A 23679-nucleotide genomic window follows, 5' to 3' on the forward strand; every position below is an offset into this window, starting at 1 on the left:
GCATTAGCAAATAGTTAGTTCATTATCTGTTAAGCATTAACTCTGCATTAATAGAAGTTAGTAAGCAGTTTATAAATATGTATTCTTGGCTTATAAGCACATTTCTAATGTACTTAATGATTGCATTTTCATACTTTATTAACGATTAATTGTTCATTATTAAATTCAGTATTGCATTATTTACAAACCATTTGTATTTGAGAGTAGTTGGTGGCTTTTAGAATCATTCAGAATGAGTTAGTAAATGATTAATAAACTATTCAAATCAACATTTATATATTTTATTATTCATTAATTTTCTGTTCAGTTTAGTCCCTTTATTAATTAGGGGTCACCACAAAGGAATGAACCGCCAACTTATGCTGCACGTGTTTTATGCAGCGGATGCCTTTCCAGCTGCAGCCCATCATGGGGAAACACCCATACAATCTCATTCACACATACACTACTGATATTTTAGCCTACCCTATTCACCTGTACTGCATGTCTTTGGACTTGTAAGGGAAACCGGAGCACCCCAAAGAAACTCACGTGAACATAGGGAGAACATGCAAACCCCACCCAGCCGAGGCTCGAATCGAATTCTTCCTGTGAGGTGAGAGTGCTACCCACTGCGCCACCATGTCACCCTTTTATTATTCAGGTATTGGTTATTATGCATGTTAATAAATACTTTATTAACTCAAACTTCATGCAGTTTTCTGACCTAATCTAAAGTAAGGACTATATATGCTTTATAAATCCCTTATAAATGACAACTAAAGGCTCAGTATCAAATGAACAATAAGTCTTTGCAATCTTATCTAAAAAGTAAAATTATTGTAAACTTTAAACATTGCTGAATAACAGGAGTGGCAAAATACAATTAGCAATAAATACAATTAAATAAAATTGGATAAAACAACAACAGTGTATTAATTTAACAATATAATATGATACAACACTTCAGTGTAATTTAGCAATGTTTAAACTGTACAGTAACTTTATTTTCGATAACTTTGCAAAGATTTTTTTTTCATTTGATACAGTTTTATATGTGTATCTTCAAATGAATAAAGTCATTTATTTCCTTTTTTTCTGTTTAGAATATATCTGAGCATTTAATGAGCCTTTAATTGTCATTTATCAGGGATTTATAAAGCATAATTAGTTCTCACTTTAGATTAGGTTACAAAGCTGGATGAAGTTGAGTTAATAAAGCATTTATTAATGTTTAAATTAACTGTATACTCCTGAATAATAAGATATAAATATTAATTTAAATAGTTTATTAATCATTAACTTACACATTCTGAATTATCTTAAATTAGCACCAACTACTTTGTATAATACGGCCCGGTATTTGATTATGAAAGGCACAAGTGACCCAAGTTGGACTTTACAAATTCTCCAATCACATGATAGCCTAGATGTCCATTGACCTAGTCTATTGAGTCAGTCACTTATCTGTGGAAACTAAACACTGTACAAATGCAGGGCTTCACAGTTCATATGCCAACACATTTTAATTAAGATAACAAATTTAAGGGGATTGAACATAAAACAGTTAAGTTCTGGAGAATTGAGTTTAAATAAGTATTGTGAACAAGCAGCAAAACCTTTTTTAAGTGTAGAAGTAAATGAGGAATCCTCTCTAAATAATCTTGGGTTTGAACCTCCATTAGAGCAGAATATGGACAACCCCAATGATTGGGTACAAAATTAATTGTAATAAAATTAACCCAGTGAGTCACTTTTAAAAAAAAAATACTGGGTTCCACACAGTTCCTTCATGTTGTCCCAACCCAAATCAATTGTGTTTTTACAAATTTAGGTGAATTGAACATAAAACAATTAAGTTGTCCCCCAAAACTTAAGAATTGTGTTAATTCAGCTAATTTTAAATAAGTAGTTTAAGCATGGAGCGAAATTCAATGCTAAAAGTAAACACTTTCTGTGAGTGCAGTTCATGGAGTTTCTATTTCGAAGCCTCCCTTCAATGAATATGCGATAATAAACAGCCTATTGTCTCACTACATGTGAGCAAAGTAAGATTGTTAGCTTTAGTCATGCTATTTTGTGGGCAAAAGCTAGAATTTTTTTTGTTCTTACATGTAATCCAATGCTTTTGTTTAACGGTTTTGGGGAAAAAAAAAGTTCAATGTTGCATTGCATTGCATTTTTAATTAACAAGAAATGTAAGTTATTTTTTAAACAAATAAGTCCATTTATCTTGTTCACCCATTTAATGACTGACAACACTCATGTGGTCATATTAAGATCATTTTGATCATTAAATAATGCAATACTTAATCAATGAAAAATTAATCGTTAGCAAAGTATGAAAATACAATCATTAAGCTAATTGTAAATGTACTTAAAAGTCAAGAATACAGCATTTGTATCTATATTTATAATATATAATAATAATAATAATAATATAATAATATAGAGTTAATGCTTAACAGATAAGGAATTCACTATTTCCTAATGCTTGATAAATTATTTATAGTATGTAGTTATTATAAAGGATTGCAGGTTTGATTATATTTTACCCAAATTTCGATTGAAACTTTCCAGCATTTTAACAGTGAGTTTAACTTGTAGAGTGTGTATGTTTAGGACACAAATTGGGAAAATTCCACAAACCCTTCATAAAAAAAACGTTCCTCAAAGCATCCTTTCATAAAGATTTATAATAAGCAAAACGATGACAGTAATAGTCATAGTGAACCATCCCTTTAATTGAAATCACCATACTGCTTTCTGAGAGATTTAAAAATGATTCATTTGAGCAGAGAGTAGACGGCCAATTATTGTAGAACATATATTTATTCATACAACGTTCCCCATATGAACACTGTGGCTCCCTTCAGCAAAATGCTGGTCATATGGTGAAAGAACAGGCAATTATTTTCATGCAGCTGTCAATACTCTGAGCAGGCTAATACAGTCTAATTAAATGTCATTTCTTGGGCCACTAATGAAAATGAACAACTCTGAGGGGTTTTTAATATCACCGCGAAGCGCTTCAACTGCCGGAGCCCTGCAGTCGACGACTTGATCCTTCAATGTCCCTTACTTGTGTGATGAGGGATGAAAGGGGACGCATTGAGAGACACAGAGAGAAAGAGAGAGAAAAAAGGCAAGTTTGGCAAGTAGAGGAGTGAAGGGGGAGACAGATGGCGTGAAGTCTGCATCTCTTTGGCGTTGGGCTCATGGCGCTAAAATCCTCCCTCTCACACATTCCAACAAATCCAACCAGGAGGCTCAGGAGTATGTTCCACTGCTCTCGAAATGAAGCATCTGACCAGGATAGAGCCGCACACTTTCTCACTGTGTCTCTCCCTCTTTCACACACGCGCACACATACATTCACACACTGTCAGTCACCCGTAACCTATCCAGAAGTTTACATTTTTATTAGTATGTCACCCCGTTCCGGAGTTTATTGGCTTGTTAAAATCGGATGCCTTGGGAGCTGGGGGAGAGAGAACACGGGGCCATGACTGGAAATATTGCAGTGGAGAAAAAGAGACCAAGTGCCATTCAAGTGTAAAATCTCATCGAGTAAACATGGGGCCAAGGCATGGAAACAACGTGCGTACAATCCATTCGCGGCAGAAGAAATGAGCTTTGCAGTTAGTCACGCTAGCCACCACATTAGCCTGTGCTCCGGAGAAGTTTTCTGCCAGTTACTCGCCGCCAGTTTGGCCTCAAGTTGTACGTCTTTTTTAATTACCGCCTTAAAAAAAGATGCCTGCTACGCGTTACATAAGATCCACCAGTCGACCGAGCTTCTGTTCTGTGGCTTCACTATAGCCTATATATTAACCTATCGCTATATTTTATTTGTCATTTAGCTGAAATGCGCCGCTAATAGCTGTTGACATATAAAACGACCATGTGTTCCTCCTGTCAGCCAGATGCAAAAGGCACAGATGGGCTTCGTTTTTTTCCAAATGGAGCTCTTGATAGCAGACAATTAATGTGCCTTTGATTGCGCTCTACAGTACTCTCCCATTGATTCTGGAAAATGTATTCATTGAAGGCATATGATCAGCCACGGATGAATCTTGTCAGATGTGCCAAATCACAAATGAAACGCTTTAGTGCCTCTCCCTCCAACCTCCAGGGCTAAGAGCTCTTGCGTGACACGCGCACGCACGCACGCGCGCACGCCGCTCTCTCGCTCGCTCTGGATGGATGGCTGAGTTCTGCCTTCTGTTTGCGCTGCCATACTAATGAATGAGTCAGCTGGGAATATGTAATACTGTGAAAAGGTCACCGGAGGCATGTGTATCACATTACTGTTAATGATAATAAAAAGAACAATCTGTGCAAATCCATCTTTGAAGTCATTTTTATTCCTTCCTACTGTGAGTGATTTTATCTGTCATTACTCTTTCCCTCTCTGTTGTGGGTTGGTGGATATGCAATGAAAATGTACTGTAAAACGATCACAGGGTTAATCTCTCATTGCATCTAATCCACAGTTATCGGCGGAGTGTCGTAATGAAGACGAGGATCATCGGCCTCGTACATTCTGCAAAATAGGGGCAGTTCACCCAAAAATCAAATCATTTACTCGAGCTGTAGTGTCATTAGAAACTCCTGCAGAGCATCATAGTTTGTGCACCAGAACAAAAATCTGAATGTGAATGATTTTGGGTGAACTGTCCTGTTTAAATGGACATTTTATTTCAACTGGGAATACTTTATATTTTTAAAAATACTATTTCATTCAAAATTAATGATTAAAAAAAGCATATAAATGTAGTCTATATGTTTTTTAGACACTGGTTCAAGTCCCGGCAGGGTCAGTTGGCATTTTTGTGTGGAGTTTGCATGTTCTCTCCGTGTTGGCGTGGGTTTCCTCCGGGTGCTCTGGTTTCCCCCACAAATTGAATGAATTGAATAAACTAAATTGGTCGTAGTGTATGTGTGTGAATGTGAGAGTGTATGGGTGTTTTCCAATAGTGGGTTGCAGCAACCCCAATGATTGGGTACAACATTAATTGTAAAGAAATTAACCCAGTGATTCACATACCGTTAACCAGGTTACGGATTTGTACTGTAACATTTTTACAGTTTTTTATTGTTGTCCCAACCCAAATCGATTGTGTTTTTACAAATTTAGGTGGATTGAACACAGTGGCGCCCCCAGAAAATTTTCTTAGGGGTGGCCAGAAGAGGCCGCACCAAATCTTGGGGTGGCACACAAAAAAAAAATAATGAATTCAGTGTAATGTTATATTTTTGTTTCTGGTAAATGAAATAATGTAGTTTTATTCATTTAATTAATTCTACTTGAAATATTGCAATTTATTCTTTGAAATTATTCAGCAAGTACATGTGCAAACCAAATAAAAATCTATGTTTAGTTTAAAAACACTTTTCATATACTGTATAAATGACTTCTTTTTTTTACGTGCCTTTATTGTACATCATACGAGATATGCCATGTCTAAAATTAATGAAGATTAATGAGTTTATTATTCCCAGTGATGGGTTGCAGCTGGAAGGGCATCCGCTGTGTAAAAATGTGCTAGATAAGTTGGCGGTTCATTCTGCTGTGGTGACCCTGGATTAATAAAGGGACTAAGCCGAAAAGAAAATGAATGAAAGAATAATGAGTTTATTAATTACCCAAACAAATGAACAAACTGAACAAAAGGCATTACTATACACACTCACTATACCTAATAATATTATTTATCCATATTGATTTTTGAACCATTTTATTAATGCAGCTTCTTCTATTGATATACTGTAGCTTAAGGAAAATATTAAATAGCCATTGCTGTCTATTGAAGGTGTGTGCGTGCTGTCAAGGACGATCGGGGAGGGTAGTGGTGGTTCTAGTTTAAATGACACCCTGGGCGAACCACCCTATACACCCCCACCTCTCTTGAATTGTTAGATTTGTTATTCAATAAATATAACAATTTATTTATATTTATTCTAAATAAATACAATTAATATTAATATACAATTATTATTCTAAATAAATAACAGAAATCAGTCCTAAATATTACTGGAAAACAACAACTGGAGTGATATGCCAACATCACTTGAGAAACCTTTTGCATGAAAATTAATTATGACAATACTAAAGAATACAAAAGATGTATTATAGAATTATCTGTGGTCTTAGACCAGATCATGGCTGAGAAATCATGTTATGAAGTTTTACCTCCCTGACTCATTATCCCTCCTTTCTGCTTTAAAGGCATGCTTAGTGAAAGTAACATCATCATCATCATCATCATCATCATCATATTATATAAACTTTAAACGACTTTCAAAACTCGCTGCGTGCCGACACTTCTGCACAAAAGGCTGTTACTCCGGTTTCACGGCGGAGCGGTGCCTATTATGTTGGCGTGCATGCAAACAACCAACCGGGATTCACACAGGAGTGCGTGAGGCGCGCGGGAATGGTTTTCCGCGCGCATGCGTCAGTTTGCTTTCACTAGCATTGAACCAGAGGGGGAGAGCTACGTCAGTAACACCAACAATAATTTAGTGACTGCATTTTATTTATTTATTTAGCTAAATATTGGGAATTTATAAGTTCATTTAAATCAATAATGTCAACCGCAAAATTATATTGGGGTGGCCAAAGGGGTGGCCACAGGGGTGGCCAGAGTTTACCAAGGGGTGGCCGTGGCCACCCCTGGCCACCCCTTGGAGGCGCCCCTGATTGAACATCAAACAATTAAGTAGTCCCCCCAAAACTAAAGATTTGTGTTAATTCAGCTCATTTTGAATAAGTAATTTAAACTTAAAGCGAAATAATTTTTTTTGTGTTGAGTCTGTCCATATTTTTGTCCACATTTTGCCTGAGGAAGAAAAAAAAAAACAGTATTTATTTAGAGCATACCTGTCACAAAATTATCCATGATGGCTCAAATGGATCAATCCAAATCTCATCTTTAAAAAGTCAAACCTGTTGAGGACTAGCTGCACTGCAAAATGTCTAAAATGATGTTTTCCAAAAAAGCCATTTACACCCCAGTGGTACTAAAATGTAGAATTCAATGCTAAAAGTAAACTCATTCTGTGAGTGCAGATTATGGAGTTTCTATTTCGAAGCATCCCTTCAATGAACATACGATAAAAACAGCCTCTTGTCTCATTAAATATGAGCAAAGCAAGATTGTTAGCTTAAGTCATGCTATTTTGGGAGCAAAAGCCATCATTTTTGTTGCTCTTAAATGCCATCCAATGGCTTTGGTTAACAGTGTTGGGGAAAACATGTTCAATGTTGCATTACTTTTTAATTAACAAGAAATAAAAGTTATTTTTTAAACAAGTAATGACATTTATTTTGTTCACCCATTTAATGACTGACAGCACTCATGTGGTCATATCAAGATCATTTTTGAGTAACTGCAGAGGCACTGTGTACTGTGTGAACAGGCTAAATATGAACATGCAAACACTTAGTATTTCAGTATTCTTCTAAATGAATAAGGCAGTGAAATACAACACACAGCCTTTATGTGTTTAATCCAACATTATTTACCAGAGTCATTGCGGTGGAGCTTTTGTGATCCAATTCAAACAAAACTAACTTAATCATAAATTGATAACCATAACTTTTGTTTCAGTTTTGTTTTGAAGAAAAGTGTCTGTAACACGTTAGGGGTGTTCATACATCTGTCACGATATAATCATAACACAACACATTTCCTGAATATAAAGATTTTAGTGATCATGACAACGGTCATTAAGTGTCATTAGCTCAGTTATGTCATTTTAAATGCAGGTAACATTTTGACAACCTCTCATAAACAAATACATCATAACCTGTCATAAAGAGGATTTTAATAAGTGCATTAAAATTGTGCAACCAAATTAATTTGTATAACTCTCAGTATAAGAGTTGATACAACAGCAGCATTAATATTCAATCCCAACTTTAATTTGTAACACTGCAATTGAGGACAAGAAAAATATTAATGACCCCATTATAAAGATCACCATTCAATTATAATGGCCTCATGACAATCATGTTTATGACAGATTTATGACAGGTTATGTTGTTTTGGTAATGTCAAGATGTTATAGCACCAAGTCAAAGCCAGGCTATGATGTATTTGTTTGTCAAGTTGTCATAACAAAGACATCTCCTATAATGTCACATTTGCATTTAAAATGAAATTTCTGAGTGAATGACACTTTATGACAGCTGTCTTAAAAATCTACAAAATCACAATTTTTAGTCATGATTATAAATATTTGATGACAGTCTTATGAACAGTCCTTCAACTAAAGTGTTCCCAGAGTGTTGAACTTTCTTCATGCAGTTCAGAATGGCAGCACAGCTGTAAGGTTTGTTTGAGCTGAACTTTCTGTACAGACGTGAAATTAATTTCCATCAGCCTGAGGCTTATGCATTTCACTTTTGGTGTGAAAAGGGTCTTTCATTTGCCAAAAATGTAAATTTTCTTATATAAATCACACAAACAAGCAACTCAAGCCCAGATGAGAAAAACTAGTGTAACATATGCTATTGATTTCTTTTCTTCGGAAGTAATGCAATATTGCACATTACATACAACACTGGCTATAGTATATAAGACTGTTTGTAGTCTTTTTATATAATAAAAGCCCTAGTGTATGCAAGTTATATTTACCACCACAGGCCTTATTCTACTTATGAATTGAAAAGCCCCATTATAAAAACATATAGGGAAGTCTCAAGGGAACTGGTGGCAAATTAGTCCTGCAGGTTTTGACGTCACTGCTCCACCACTCAGTTCTGAGCCTTCAGATCATTCATACACACATACAGGCCTCCATGCTCTGTATCTTCCAAGTATGATCAAACATTGGCAGCATCCTCTGTGGATGCAGACTCTCACTTCATCCCGTATGGAAGGAAGGTCACACATCAACAGCCTCATCTGGATGAATCCTGCAAGCATAAAGCTTGTTTCACTGTATTAACCTCATTCCCGGCTGAAATTGTGCAGCAGACGTCCATCAATCACAGCTCACTTTCACAGACTACAGCACAAATCTCTTTAACGCTCATCATTATTTCATCTCTCATTATGGAGGAAGATATATGTGTGGTAAGCTTTCTTGAGCTATTACAGTTTATGGTGGTCAGGGTATTGCTTTACCGATTTCCTTTACATTACAGATGGCAGCAGAACTGTAATTGTGTTAAATGACTCGACTGGAGGCGGCTTTTGATCTCCAGCTGGATATGGAAAGCTGTGTGTTGCATATAAGTCATACATTAAGCAGTTGGTCAGTGATTGAGAGGTAATTGTAGTGCTACACATTACTGTTCTGTACTCACACAGCGAAGGCTGGGGCCGATAAAAGGCTTTGCATCTGCATATGTTATTTCAGCTCTCTCTTTAACCCTTCTGTTTTTCACTCACACTCCTTCTATATCGCACTCTTTCACGTTCTGTCCTTCTCTCTCAATCTGTCCCCTTCCCCCTTCCATCTTTTTCATCTCTCACCATCTCTTTCTCCCCCACTAACTGTCCTCGTCTATGAAACATACACCCTGCACACACACACACATAAAGACCACTGTCTCTGCACTCTTTCAGGTTCTGCTGGTGTGTTTTTTTCCTGCCACGCTGACCTCATCCTCGGAAATTGAGCACTTTCTGATTGATAATAGTGTCTGTAATTAAGAGCATTCACTATTTGTTACCACTTGGCATTACATTAGTATGCAAAGCTGGCAGCCGCCTAATCTGGGGAAAAACGTTTGTTTCCTTAATTGCCCTCTTAGGACAAATGTGTGGGAGGGGAAATGAAACACTAACGTGCCATAGGAGGAATGAGGCTTGGTGTGAGTCGAGGATGTGGCTCCCTGACATTGAGGTTAAACCTTTAAACCCAACTAATGGGGCCAGAGACAACACACACGCACACACACTTGTGTATAGGCTTGAATAGAGAGGAAGCTGCATTATTTGGACTGTTTTCATTCATGCAAACATTGTGAGATGAAGCTCTATGAGCTTTTATTCATGACTGGAAAGAGAACATGGCAAAGGCTGGTCTTTATTACAATTTAAAACGCAGAACTTTGTACTAGAATTGATTGATATTCGATCACATTTGAGTCTTGAGCATTAACAAAACAGACCAGACTCTCAAAAGTTCTGTCATCATGTTCTCACCCTCAAATTGTTCTAAATCTTCCTTGATTTTAACATAAGAGTGGTTTATTTCCATTTGTGGAAATGTAATTTGATTTATCATGTTCATAGACACTGATTTGTCGCACCTTTTTTTTACTGTTTGCTGCAGTTTGTTTTCTTCTAATTACATATCTCCAGTGGCTAATGGATGCTCATTTCTGTGTTAAACTTAAAGTGGATACTAATGAAAGGAGAATTTTTGAGTATCGCTCTTTCATGCAGTTATTTTCAAAACACTTTTAGCCTAAAATTGGTTTAAAACAACCCAACATTTTTAAGTGCCTGTGTGGTAGTGTCTATGCAGGAATGGCATCCAATTCAGAAGAATATCTTGATGTGGGTTCCCTCTAGATTTTCCAATATGGTTTTATAATGAGGATGTTCAATTGATGAACAAAATTAGGACAATTTCAAGCATTACAAACTGATAGTTAAATGTATGAAATTGCACAGATTTGCACACTAAAATGTTTATAAACTTATACACACACAACAGTTTTGTGTTTTCTAATTTACATTGTAGAGTAAAACATTTTTGGTACAAGTTTGGTAGATTTAGGTCTATCACACACACATTATGTCATAAACTAAAAAATATCTTAAAAACCTACAGGAAAATCTTGAATGTTGAATTACACTTCTGGGTTTAGACAGCATCCCTGTATCTTTTTATTCTCCTTATCTTCAGCCAGTGAATATTAAAAGCAAACTTGTTACATTTAACAAATTACTTTTGCCTGTCAAAAAAGCTCACAAAAATCATCTTCCTGCAGCAATGTTACTGGCATATAAAGTATTACTGTTTTGTAATAAGCTGGAGGAACTATGAATCGAAAAGAGAACCTAAGCGAAACAAAATAACTCAAAATAACTAAATTATTATTGTGCTAATAATGTCAGCTCTAAATACTAAATGTATTTTCAGAGTTTATTGAATTGAAGCACATAGGAAAACTTTCAATCTCACACTCTTGTGTCACTGTGTTTATGGATTATATGAAGCATAGCATTATTTTGTGTCAATTTGTTTCAGTTCTTTTAAACGAGATTTTGAGTGCTTCCTTAATTGTTTACAGTGCTGAGGAGACAGCCAATATGGCAGAAGTGGTGTTAAGAATTACTAACTTTTCTGTTGTTCTTAGACAGTAGAGTGCAGAAAAGAGATGAAGAAGGAGAGAGAGAATCAAGATTAAGACTTGTTCCTAATTTTTCATAATGGCAATTTGGACACATTTTAGCACTCAATCTGCACTGAACAGTGGACACATCTTAATTTGTTGCACAATTTACACGTGGGCAGTTTACTTTCCAGTTTGTCTATTTGGACAATTTTTCTTTAAGTTCTGTTGACAATGCACATAAAATTGTTCTAAATTATGAGAGTATTATGAGAATAAGATCAATGTACAAATCATCCAAAAAAATTTGAAAATACCAGAAACTTAAAATGCATTACTGAAAATGCTAAATAAAACATCTGGGATGTGTGAGAGAAACAGCAGATTCTATAACCTCATGATCAGAGGTACATGTTCATGGCACAAATGTTAAAATAGAGTGAACTCTTTAGAGTATGAAACATCCTGTGACAATCTCTTAAAACATTACATATGATGAAAAACTCTTTAAAAATCTGCATTTGTGTACCTAGAAACAACTAGGGCATAAGGACTGGCAAATACACACCACAATTTAATACACTTCAAAGCTTTTTTTACAGATCCCTAAAAAATGATGGCTATAAAACAGAAGCTCAAATAACAGTTTATAAAATAATGAGCAGAAACAACAAACCCTCTCAGTTTGAATGAACTTTTGTTCATCTTTTATTAATAGCAGGGCCAATATCATTTTAAAATACCTTTTGATCTCAAACCTGCATAGAAAACCCATTTGCATCAAACAGGTTTTTCACAAAAAGTTCACAGAAAATTTGTAGCAAATAAAAGTTTAAATTATTGGAGCATTTAACATCAAATCGAGTATTTGTTAAGATACAACAACCTTGTCTGCCTGAATTTTTATTTTTTATCAAAGTCTAAAGCTAATAGTTTATTGCCGATTCACGTTTTAATTTTTTTTTACTCATTCACCTTCACAATATTTCATCATATGCAAACTCCATTTTTCCACGAAGCGGTCCAGATATTCAGAATGTTTGTGTACACGAGTGACAAATATTGGACAGTAACGTGCTTTCCTAGATTTAGACTACGTTAATAATTTCTGTGGGTTGTAATGTAGGCATATTCCTGCATTCAGTCTTTTTGTGCCCATTTCAAGTTTTCATCGATGCAGGCCCACAACTACACATACAACACAGACATTTGGCAACAAGGAACGTGTAAATCCTCCAGAGAGACAGGCTACTAATTAGCGGACCTTCTTGGACTTCAGTCGAGTGTTTATGGCGGACCCTGACAGATCCATGCACGTCCCCTCAATTTGTGTTCAGTACCCTGTCTATTTCAGGGACAACACCTGCGGACTAGATTCTCATTAATTTACTTTTACTTTTCGAATCATTGGCGAGAATGAACGAGAATGAATTGCAAAGAAGGAAGGAATGAACTTAACATGCGGATTCTCTCCATTTAATTTTATTTTGCCAGGTTTTGAAAAGTATTTAGACTACACGTAACATTAATTGACAGGAACGCACCCAATAACCTCTTATATTAAAAAAGGTGCAAAAAAAAATTATTTTATTTTTGCAAGGACACAACTACTTTTAACGAACAGGTAATCAAAGACAGGGTTTTCTTAGTGATTTTCAGTGCAAAAAAAGCTAAAGAACATTTTATGGAATAGAAAGTTTCTCGTGATGTTAATGGTTTTCATGAAACCATAAATGCAAATAATAATAATAATAATAATAATAATAATAATAAAAACCAAAATAAATAAATAAATAATTAAATTAATTAATTAATTTCAAGGGCACAGGTGTTTGGAGATGCTTGCGGTGTCCATTCATCCGTTATATATATTTGTGACTTCTTAGCTTGTTCATGGCTGACATGTTTTAGGTCTCTAAATTAAAAATAACTCGTATAAATTAATCTTTGGCGCATTTTAATGTTTTGGACATTGATCAAACTTTCCCTAACTCGCTTTCTTAACCCTGACCTCTAAATTAAAACTCCAAATCTTTGTCAGTGTTTGGGATTTGTGGCATTTATTATTATTATTGCTGTTATTGTGTCTTGTTATTGTGTTTTTGCTCCAGACAAGTAGTCTTATCGAAATTATTCCTAGAATGACGATTGATTTCAGACTAACACGGTGAACTAACTCAGCAAGACAGAGTTTGACAAACCAATGAAGATGTATTTGATTATCAGAAGAGATTTGCCATCATACCCGGATTTAGGCTGCTGGAGCCCGAGGGAAATTTAAATAAACAACGTGAAACTTTTGAGCTGTTCAATTCGCACAGTAAATATTTGTCAGTTGTCAGTGTGCTCTCAGCGTAAACAACTTTACTGTGCTTTTCGGTAGCTAAGTAACAATGCCACCAGGGTGAATACAAATTATAAATAAAAATTGTATGAAATAATCTTAAATGATACGCAGAAAGTGATGCTCTGGACGTAGCCAAGACTGACAAATAAAGTCAAATTTTTCCTTTAGCTGGCAATCATATAACGTGCCAACAAATAATCAAGTAAAAAGTTTTTTCTTCTTCTGGATAATTCGACGTTGTCTGAATAATGAATGGGGGTGACATGTCCTTAAATTTAGAGGTAGAAGTTAAGCTCGAGTGGCTGGAGAGAAGACTTGAATTAAGTCTTGTGTGCATTTTGAGGGTCCACTGTTCTGCTTACAAAGGCAAGATAATCCAAGTAATTTACACAATGCATAGGGCTGTGTTGACATGGTGTAAAAGAGGGCCTTGCCTTTTATCTCCTCGCGAATTGAAGCATCTTATTAAATCGAAACGGTCAATTATACGTTGACAGAAGACTTTTTTTTTCTTTTAAGCAGTGTCATTTAATGGGTCCTCTGACCTGATCAACTTCACTTCTAACTATTGGGTGGTTTGAGGAGTGATTTAAGGACAAGAAACTGATATTTGGGAAACTAAATAAATTTGTAGAAAGCAAAAGTATTGCGTTTATTTATTGATTATTATTATTATTAATAAAACATTATTATTTTAAAGAAAATGAAGGTTTCCCATATAAATAAATCACCGTAACTTTGTCTTTACCGAGTATTTATAGCAATTTGAAACATTTTACAATTAAATTGATTTGTTTGATATTGCGCATATCAGGAAATTACAACATTGTATCACTGAAAAAGTTGCTTTAAATGAAATAAAGCCTTTGATAAGTATGCAGATCTGATTTATTATTATTATTCATAGCATCCCCCCCCCTAAAATATACTCCATGATTTTTTTCTCTCTCCATGAAAATTATTTGTTTTATTTGATTGCTTGTTCCTGTGGGAGTTAAAAAGTATAACAATATTTTGACAAAGGACCATGTTAGACTCTTTATTGATCTTTTCACACTTTCAAAAGTAACACTTCTGCAAAACAGATGACCAACAAATGCCATAAAACGCTAGTTGTTGTTTTTTGTTTGTTTTTAAGAAAGTATAAAGCAATTGTATAAGTATGCACACAAAACATGATTAAATTAAAACGAAATAACTAAATTAAAATAATCTGCATGATTTTATTTAATAATAATAATAATAATAATAATAATAATAATAATAATAATAATAATAACACTGTAAAAGACTACCCACGACACTCCGTTAGATGTGATGTATAATTTACTTTCGAAATCCTTGGTTCAAGCACATTACAATGATTAATTAATTAAGGATTGCAATAAAAACTAATAAGATAAAATATAATTAGCAAATTCTTCTGTTTAACAGACACCAGCTTACATTTGTTCAGAACTATTAATGATAAAACATGAAAGCAACAACTCATACAAATAAAGAATAAAAATATAAATACAGCTTATTTTCATTATTTGATGCATTATAAAATCAAAACAGCATAACTCTTTATTTGCTTGTCTAAGCATATTGACATCACGCTTTTCACATATCTGCTATACTGAGTTGTCAAATAAACAAATTTCCTACCCTCTTACTATAAATTCTGCTCATTATCGTGTTTCTGTCATGTATATTCAGATACATAAAAAGTGAAATGTCCTCCCTAATGCAGGTGTCGCTGCATGACGCGAGCAGGTGGCACAGGTGAGGCGAGCTGCGCTGTGGGGGAGCACAAGACTCGCTTCTTGTTGATACAATAATAAAAAAGATGTCATATATATTATTTTTCATAGGGTTTTCATATATTTGAGATGCATATTTGAACTTTATTTAACTCTCATTACAACGTAACAGCAGCCTACCTGAAAGCATGCTTTAAATAAAGGTTATTTATTCACACAATCTTTTTTTTCACCTAAATTAGCACGAATAATCATGTTCTATATTCACAAAGGCAGATCTTTTGCGCTTCTGCGAAGTAGCAATAATAAAAAAAATTAACCAAACCCATTTCTATGAAGCACTTATTCATGTGTTTTATGTCTCGTGGAGAACGACTATTGTTTTAACACAGCGCAACATGAAAATAATTCTAAAATAATAATAATAATAATATAAAACTGCCGAGCAGGGAAATAAGATGTCACAAAAGGGGTTCATTAGCAGTCAGAGGACTGGGGTTTTCTCACTAGGCAGGGAAGAGTTAGGTGGAGCAGAATGCTGAAACCTGCTCTCTGGGGGCCTGTACATCAAAGCGGGTGAAATCACACTCCCAGAGAACTTTTACGCGCTACATTGACAACGGAAACTCTTAAAGCTTGTATGTCATTTTTGTCAACCAGACCCGAGTATGGCAAACTGCGACTTTAAAACACCTAAGCGCACTGTGGCAGAACAGGCGCGATATTCTGTCGCATTTATGCACACTGTTTGAAATATACTCCAAGAACAGTAGGCGACACACCACATCAGTGTCACCTGGCGAAGACTCGAATAGGAATAATGTAATACAGGTAGATCAAGCGCCAGTCCTGCATCTCGAAATCGGTATAAGGACATAGTGAGGAAAAGGAGATTAAGGTAAAGCAAAATCTGAGCATCCTAGTAAGGCGGTAGCTCAAAATGCCCCTTTAACAGCAGGACACCTCGGCATGCTTAGTAAGAAATGCGAGCATTTGATCTTTTAAAACTGTGAATCTCCAATCTAAAGTTAAAGGACTTGACGAGGTAATGTTCCAAGCTGCACTAATGTTTTTGTTTTTTTGGAAATAGCTTAGCCTTTAGTTCCCCCGGAGTCAAGTTCAACAGGTTCTATCAAGTACTCTCTCTGCTAACTTTTTCCATGGCGCAATCTGATAGCCTCCCCAAAAATATTTCTGCTCCTTCAACATTTATATCCTGTTGAGCGATGCGAGCTCAGTGCTGTCAGTCTCAACATCAAACTCTGTGATTGATTTTTCTTTTCTGTTTTCTTTTTAGAACTTGATATTTTGTTTTAGCGGGAAGTAAACAAACACGTTTGTTAAGGAAAAAGTATAGGTAAGCAAAATGCAGTAGCTTTACAGATCAACACAAAGCACAAAACGAAATAACAAGATTAGAGCTACACAAAAATTAAAGACTGCTTTAAAAATTAAGTTTATAATTTTGTGAAAAAACAAGCCTTCAAATACTATGATGGAGAGTAAAGGTGACTTAACACCAACAACTAGAAATTACAAATTGTGAAATCATTGTTTTTAAAATAACTAAGCACCATCATCCTCCTCAATCGAGAAGTGTGTTTGTAATAAAACAAATTTAGGAATTTTTCTTGTATTTGGAATTTGATTTGAGATCAAGTTAATTTAAGTTAAACTACAGTGCACCATCCGAATCAGACTTAATATTTGTCAGTTGTTAACCCTATTCTAGCTAATTTATATTAGCTTAAAGTAAGCTAATATGGTTGAGTGAATGAATACATTTTACACAAAAAAGTCTGCTACTTTGCAAGAACGTTTATTAAATTTTACAAAACAGGACAATCCACAGGTCACATTTATTTCCCTTATGTTATTGTACTCTACTTATATATTGTTTTCCATTTTTATCTATCTGAAAATACATATATAATTTGCTTTCCAAAAACGTTTGTTGTCTTTTAGACTTGCAGTTATCTCGACTTCTAATCAAATAAAATGAAATGAATAAAGTGAACACTGATTACTGGCGCTGAAACAGGCTTATATTATTTTGAAATCATTGTCGGTCATTTCCTGTTGTAACGCAAGCAAGACTGTTTAGTTCACGTCTCCCCCAAACATACAAGGCAAGTCTTTGAAGATTTTTGTTATCTGTTTTTATTACCAGTAGATTTATTTGGTTAAAATGTGGCTTCTGCTCATATTAGGACAGTACGCGCCTCATCTGTAAATATCTGTAAATTAGCGGGATTTTTTTCTCTCAAAAACACTGTTAACATTTTGGCTAATGTGAAAGAAATTTCAAATCCAACTGGTGTATGAACCAACAGATGGGCGTGGAGACGTGCACTTGGAGATGTGACAAGTGATTTTTGAATTCGCGACTGACATGAATTAAAAAAGAAAGAAGGGAAGAAAAAGGAGCCCAATAAACTTGTCACTCAGTCTTAAAATGTTCGGTCATATCTAAACTGTTTTCCATAACTGTAAGTCCACATTTGTGATCCTCGCAGGGTCTAAGATATTTGGCTTTGCACTGAGGGTCGCAACCCTGCTGGAAATATGGGCTACCATAGCAACAGAAAGATGGCCTCTAAAGGCTTAGCATTATTCAGCCCTAATAGAAAAATAACAGCGCCAAATCCCGTCCTTAGTGAGCAAGCTTATTTGGTAGAGGCAGACTCCCACCTGTGATCCATAGTTGCCACACCACTGTGCAAAGACCAAAGGGAAAAAAGGCCTTTAAAAACGCTGGGGTCGGTGGGATTTGTGCCTGGTTTCTATCCAAGCCACAGTCTCTATGCAACTGCAAACACCACTGCTTCAAAAGTCAACCCTTCAAATAAAAAAACAACAAAAAACGCTAGCTGGTCTGTAAACAAATACATGACGCCATTTGCAGTGACAGCATGATGTATGTTAACAAGTAGGCTACAGTAGTATTGGTTGTTTGATTTAATTTGCATTATCTGAAATATGTTTATTGAACCCAGCTGTTGCAGGAAGAGCGCTTTTTTTAAAAGGGGTAATTCACCCAAAAAGGAAAAATGCTCCCAACCTTTACATTTGGTTCCAAACTTACTTGTATATAGATAGATTTTGAGGAATACTGGTAAAACTGTACATTAACATTCAAAATATCATCTTTTGTGTTTAACAGGAAAGAAAAAGTAATATGTGGAATCACTTGAGGGTGAGTACATTTTTATTTTTGACTGAAGTATCCCTCTGTCCTTTTCTGTGAATGACTTGCACTTGTGTATGTCTTTGGAGTGTCTTTCAAAATCTTATGTCTTGTTAAAGCATCTATTATTGTAGGGTAAAGCCATAAATATGACATATCCCTATATGCTGTGTCTGTTAATTAAACATATTTTTGAAGCTCATAGACTGAAACAAGCTGAGTCGTTCTGTCATTGAAATCCTTTTCTTTTTGTCCTTCTGTGCATTCAAAAAAATGGAAAGATTAGCAAAGGCACAACTGCTGTGGAAAACAATATTGTTTTCCCTGAACATTCATAGCATTTCCTTTTGTTGTTGTTTTCTGAAGCCTCTTTGATTTTTTTTTCGGGCTGTGATCATGAAGCTTGGCTCCTATTGTGGCTTGATTGTTTTGAATGTGGTACGACAGTGGTAACGGGCAGCATCAAGGATTTCTTTGGACCACGCACTTCATTCTCGGCGTAATTAAATCTGTACAGTATGCACAGTTGACCAACGAGAGGGCAGCCTCCCCTGCTGATCACCGAAGGGAATCCTACTGAATCTCTCCCAAAGCCTCCTGTTTTAGAGCCTTAAACTGGGCACCTTTCCACATCAAAGCACTCCTGAGCGCCTGCTTCTCAAGGACTCACGTCTTTGGGAAAGAATGGCCTCTACTTAGAAAACGAACACCGCTGGTCTAATTTGCCTTGCATGGCCCTCCCCATCCCCCTAGTGTATGTGCAGCCTGGGCCTGATCTGACACCGCCGTGGCTATCTGACGAGATCACATGGAGAGGTGCGGAAACTTAAAGGCGAGGAGTTACTCTGCATCCTACCAGGAGCCTCAAAAGGACTGTATTAAAATGCGCTCGATATGCCGGTAAGGGCTTTCAAAGAGCTGCGCACCCTCTAGCCCCGGCAAACTCAAAGGGCATCTGTGAACCCGTGGTAAGGGGAATAAGACCCTATTAATTTAATGAATCCATGGCATTAGTATGCCTAACCAGCCTCCCATATTTCATCTTTAGTCAAGTTCAGTGCAAAAATGCTTGGGTGTGACAAATGCAGGTGGATGTTAGATGAATTTTTGCTGTGTGCACAACTTTTTTTTTTACATAAGATTCTCAAGTTGTTGCATAATGTTAAAGTCGTCCTTCTATTTCTGAAAAAGGGGGTTATGTTGAGGCGCTTACAATAGATGTGAAAAGAGCCAATTTTTGGAGGATTTAAAATCAGAAACGCTAGGAAAGATTATAATATTATAAAAGGCCATAGTAGAAATCTTAGGTTAAAACTTGTTTGAGCTGTAATGCTATTTAAATCATTTTACAGCTGTGTAAGCATTATGTTGTCATGGCAATAAAGTCATCCAATCGGATATAACTTAACACTGGAATCATTGCTAAGCAGTTTTTGTAAAATAGTTAACATGATGTCCATGTTTTGTGACAACAGTACACTGTTGAACGTTGGACAGTCAGGGCCTCATTCTTCTCAGTTTGTCCTGATTGCTTCAATTTAACCCAAATTTTTGTCACAATTCTGAGACAATTTTATGGTCATCAACATTATACCACAAATACAGCTGAATGAGCTTAACTTTTACTAATCCTGAAACAAAGTGCGAATAGTCAGAATAGCATGCCCTATTGCCTTGTGAAAGTTCGTCCCAACATATTACCAGTCTCAAACCTACTAATATGTCTTTATAGGATAATGTTTAAGAAATTGGGCCATCAAATTTGCCAAAAGATGATAGACTGGAAGCATATATTAGCATAATTTCACACCCGCTTGGCTGTAAGCTGGGAACATGCTGGTCGTAGTGATGGAACTGTGAATCTTAACCATGTCTCACTGCAACTGGGCTGTGTTAGCTCAGCCTCTGTGCATCAGACTTGTTTGTGCCAAACAGAGGAAAGCTTGATGTGGCGATGGCTCCTCCCTGGACATCGCACACCTGAGAGTGATGGCTGATTTTGGTCTGTTTGTCATAGCCACCTGCAAGAGATTAGGCAGATAGTGAAGTTGTGGTCCAGGAAGGGAAAGCTGCTGGACCTAATTAAAGGCACAGTAACAGAACCTCTCGCAGCCCCACATCAAAGGTCTTAGACAACGTCCGTCTGCAGGCTCATCTCTGGAGTGTAAGGACCTGATGTGACCGAGACCAGTTGCATGCTGGGCCACAAGCCTGACCCCTGGTCCAGCAGCTCGGTCGGGGCCAGGCTTACCTGTGCCATGCTGGCGAAAGGTGATGCGCTTCATCTGTGTTTGTGCGACGACTCTGACCTAGAGTGCAGAAAGACAGAGAGCAGAGGTGAGAGGTCAGCAGTTGAGGCCACACTTAAGAGAATCACACATGGGGCACATTTACCAAACACTGTCTGAAGGTAACATGCATTTTCAACTGATATCGCTCCTCAGGAGCTCATGAAATGTTCACAGTGCCTTTGTACTTGCCCCCCTGACCTCAGTTAAAAGAATGAAAAAACTGCTGCTTTGATTGACTGCTTGCTGATTTGCCATGATAGTTAATTATCCAGTTCAGTCATTACCAAGACAGAGGGGTTTTAAAATTTCAAAGCCAAAGTATTGTTCACTTGATCTGGAAAATGCGCCGAAAGAACATTTTAACCCCACTATTGCTGGAGCACATTTTCCCCTTTATTTTGAAATTAATTAGGGCAGACAGTGAGAGAAGGATGCTCAAAACGTAACAATTAAGCTCTCTCTCTCCTTCACTCACACACTTGCACATGCACACCTTTTAATGTATCCTTCTTTCGCTGGAACCTCATGTGTGCCTGTCAGGGGAACCATAAACCTGTTATGCAGTTATCTATCGCTTCAGCCTTATTCTGTAGTGATGTTATCTGAATCAAAGGTGCCGCAAGTCAGCGTTCACTCATGGTGATGCAAATAGTTTGACATTGTCTGCAGCACTGCCTGCTTCAGCTTTTTTGTTGTCAGACATCAAGTGCGGTTTTCCCAAGATTCTTTGTCATTCTGATTTCTATCTAGCATCTTTGGTTTTCCATGAAATAGTGCTGCTTTCAGTCTTACAGTTGCAAAATATGTATATGGTGTCCTATTTGTGAAATTTATTTTAAAATAATTAAATGCAACTTTAATGTACTTTAGTGACTTTTGCTAGCTAAATTAAAATTAGGTTTTGTATCTACTATATGACAGCTTTCAATGTAATGGTTGGTCTGAGAAATTACACCTGTGACAGCCCCGCACCATGCCAAAAAGTGTCAGACAAGTAGCCCTTACCTTTTTTCCAGATTAAAGCTTCAAAAGCAATTCCCACAAAACCTAAGTTGATGGCATCGGGATTGCTACAATGTTTTGGGATGTCAGATTTCAAGAGAGAGTATGTGGTGCGCACACACACACACACACACACACACACACACACACACACACACACACACACACACACACACACATATGTATATGTATACATATATATACAGTCCTCAGCAAAATGAAGTACAACACATTTTGAAAATGATTATTTTTATAAATTTTACAGTGAATTTTTTAAACAGTGATTTATTTAACATATATTTATTAAAAATATATTTTAGTCACAAAACATATTTAGAAATTGAAAGATAAGACAATTAAATTTAAGCAAAATAATTTCAACTAAATTTTTCCATTTGTTTTGCTTCTCTTGGTTTTTCCATTTAAAATTTTGTATTTAATGTTTTTCTATAATGTAAGGATTTGGGTGTACAAGTTTTTGGACCCGTATCACAAGTTTTTTTTGTTAGATAAGCTCCAGATTTGGCTTCAGTACTGACTAATCTAATGTAAATGCACAAATATAATGTATAGCTTCCTATTAAAAAGAAGAATTTAAAAGAGAGATTTGTGAGGGCTGTACTTATATGCTGAGCACTGTATATGCGCACACACACACACACACACACACACACACACACACACACACACACACACACACACACACACACACACACACACACACACACACACACACACACTAGTTGAAGTCAGAGGTAATAGCACAGCTGAAGTATTAGCTCCCCTGTATATTTATCCCTCAGTTTCTTTTTAACGCAGGAAAGATTTTTTTTTTTACACGTCTAAGACATAATAGTTTTAATAACTGATTTCTATTATCTTTGCCATGATGACAGTACATAATATTGTACTAGATATTTTTCAAGATAGTAGTACTCAGCTTAAAGTGCAATTTAAGGGCTTAACTAGGCTAATTAGGGACGTTAGAGTAATTAGGCAAATCATTGTATAACAATGGTTTGTTCTGTAGCCAATCGAAAAAAATAACATAGTCCTTAAAATGGTTTTTAAAAAAGTCTGCTTTTATTATAGCCGAAATAAAACAAATAAGACTTTCTCCAGAAAAAAAACACTATAGGAAATACTGTTCAAAAGAATACATGAAAAAGAAAAACAAATCAGCTAATAATTTTGACTTTTGTTTTGTTTAGCTCAGCAGATGAGTTAATTGTATTAGCCTATAGACACATAATGACGATTATAGCTCTGTACATATACTTGCAATCTCAGATGTCACTGTATACATGTTCATTGAAATTGACAGAATTTGGAATGAGAAATTACAGGTGACTGGAGCCAAGTAGCTTATTTGTTTTCTAATTTGCAGCAACATGGCAACAATCCTTTGACCTTTGTTACGCTACATGTTTTATAATACACTTTGGTTGCATGCCTACATTTTTTAGTTGAATTGAGAACCTCATTCCACAATGAGTGCAACTGAACTTTACCTACTTCTAGGTACATTAATGTGTTCTTCATGCCCTGTCCTTTTGTCCTAAAGGTTTAGAAAACAGATCAAGTCATCTGTCCTGTTTTATTCAGGAAGAAATGCAGTCCATGTCAGAAAAGTGTTTGCCTGTTGAGTGGGAACAGAAATAACATGTCAGCTGGTTTTCATTTTATAATGGTATCTGCCACTCTGACCGACCAGCCCGTGTTTTGAAGTATAGTGCAAGGGCATTTTTGTGGTGGTTGTTGTGCTGTGTGGCACCCTGCTTGGCAGCAGGTTGTGTGGGAGCCTGCTTCAGGCTTCTTCGGCAAGC

The 23679-nt window shown here is 36.2% G+C and overlaps 2 long non-coding RNA genes across 11 annotated transcripts in view; one reads left to right on the forward strand and one right to left on the reverse strand.

The window, feature by feature from the left end:
- Positions 1-15876: 15876 nt before the first annotated feature.
- Positions 15877-23679, forward strand: part of LOC147833984 (uncharacterized) — a 131192-nt gene continuing 123389 nt past the window's right edge. For 5 of the 7 annotated variants that reach the window (XR_015507692.1, XR_015507691.1, XR_015507690.1 and 2 more), the window contains exons 1-2: positions 17445-17502; positions 18537-18569. This is a non-coding gene — a long non-coding RNA (uncharacterized LOC147833984). Of the gene's footprint in view, positions 16272-17444; positions 17503-18536; positions 18570-20756; positions 20898-23679 lie in introns of those variants that run through there. The other 2 variants (XR_015507688.1, XR_015507689.1) reach the window with 2 other exon arrangements.
- The window catches only part of si:ch211-69b22.5, a 60112-nt gene continuing 53604 nt past the window's right edge, over positions 17172-23679 (reverse strand). Inside the window, exons 2-3 of one of the 4 annotated variants that reach the window (XR_015507684.1) lie at positions 20679-20869; positions 17172-20581 (exon numbers count right to left, since the gene is read on the reverse strand). This is a non-coding gene — a long non-coding RNA (si:ch211-69b22.5). Of the gene's footprint in view, positions 20587-20663; positions 20870-23679 lie in introns of those variants that run through there. The other 3 variants (XR_015507685.1, XR_015507683.1, XR_015507686.1) reach the window with 3 other exon arrangements.

The sequence above is a fragment of the Danio rerio genome, chromosome 14 (assembly GCF_052040795.2).
Source record: "Danio rerio strain M-AB ecotype USA chromosome 14, GRCz13ab, whole genome shotgun sequence".
In the NCBI taxonomy this organism is placed as follows: Eukaryota; Metazoa; Chordata; class Actinopteri; order Cypriniformes; family Danionidae; genus Danio; species Danio rerio.